We start from the raw sequence: 1691 nt of genomic DNA on the forward strand, positions 1-1691 counted from the left end.
ATACTGGCCCTTAGCACGCACTATCTTCAGAGGGTCCTTAGCAAAGAAAACTTTGCAGGAAGGCCTAAAAAAAAAAATAATAATAATGCTGGTTTAGTTTTCCCAGCTTTTCCCCCCTCTCAGTTTTAAGGGGATCAATCTTTTGCAGCTCTGGAGACAACTGCCTCCCTCTGCAAAGAGCTCATGAGCAGTTCTGATGATGGTCAAGCAGGGCTCTTGCTGAAATTAAAATCAGCCGCCAGGAAGCTGCCCAGGCGCAGTGGGAACAGACGTGGGTCTTTCTTTAATAAGGGCGGTTTCAAAGCACAACTCTGCCTGCAAGCAGCTTCACACAAGCACAGTGACTGCAAGGTCATTCCAGGTCCTTATACGTCCTGCTGTGTTTCCAGGCTGTAGCTCTGTTTGTTTACATGCCCTACAAATATGTATGGCCGATTAACTCACTGGGAATAAAACAACATTGTTGAGCGCTGTTTTATACTATAGCCAAAAATTCATTACGCAATGGATGACTGTACCATATAGAGGTCACGTTCAAGAACAAAATGCTAATGCCTTGCAGGCTTTATTTTCAGAGGTGCTGAGCAGGTCCTAAAAAAGTTTTGGTATCTCAACCTGACCATTTTGGATAAAAACCGTTAAAAGTGGATTTTTTTAAGCACCTAAATCACAGTGGCTTCCAACAAAACTCAGGTTCCTTGTAAAATTGTCCAAACTACTCTCTAAACACTCTTCTATTTCCACCCTCCCCTCCCCCCCCCAGGAACATGCCAGCTATGTAGTTATGTCAAACGATATTACTTAGCAGAAGGAAAGTCTTCTGAACTTTTAGTAATGTTTATATGGCCTCAGATAAACACAGTCATTGCCAGGTAACTCAGACAGTGCTGCTAATGCATCCCTATTGCCAGGTATATTGAGATTATGGACCTGTAAAGCCCAAACGTGACTCCTAGAAAGCCAAGTCGTTTACTTTCTCTTAGTTCCTAGCCCCGTTGCATAGATCTTTTCTGACATCTTTGGCTATTCCTCTGGTACACTTTAAAAGCAGTGCACATCATCATAGTTTCTTGACTACAGTTTTTTCTTCTGCTGGCCATCAGTCCTTTGGGTGAAAGATCCTTTTTGATCACTCAACACAGCCCAATCCTATAATCTTTGCACAGGCAAGCGTCCCTTAACACTGAGCTGGCCCCTAAAGAAAGGTTTGATATGCACACTTTATGAAGCCAGGACTTTTCTGAACTCTTTAGCAAGCTTTCTATACATTCCACCCATCTAGGATGCAATCAGCAAATAGCTACTGCTGGTTTTAACAAGCTGGACTTATTTTTCACTTGGCAGCACCTACTGAAGAAGGAGGAGATAACACAGAATCATACAATCGTTTAGTTTGGAAAAGACCTTCAAGATCATCAAGTCCAACCGTTAACCTAACCCTGCCATCCCACCACCAAACCATGTCCCTACACACCTCGACTGCCTGTCTCTTAAATACCTCCAGGGATGGGGCCTCAACCACTTCCCTGGGCAGCCCATTCCAATGCTTGAATATAATATTGCAATCCAGCGGGATCAGACATGTGCACAGCCAGGACTACTACTCAGGTCTCAACTGAATTTCCCCCGAGTTCGAGTCGGCTTAAGAAATCTCCTCAGCTACACTGAAGAGAGACGCCTACTTTGGAGGA

The sequence above is a fragment of the Egretta garzetta genome, unplaced genomic scaffold (assembly GCF_000687185.1).
Source record: "Egretta garzetta isolate BGI_Z169 unplaced genomic scaffold, ASM68718v1 scaffold41, whole genome shotgun sequence".
NCBI classification, from domain to species: Eukaryota; Metazoa; Chordata; class Aves; order Pelecaniformes; family Ardeidae; genus Egretta; species Egretta garzetta.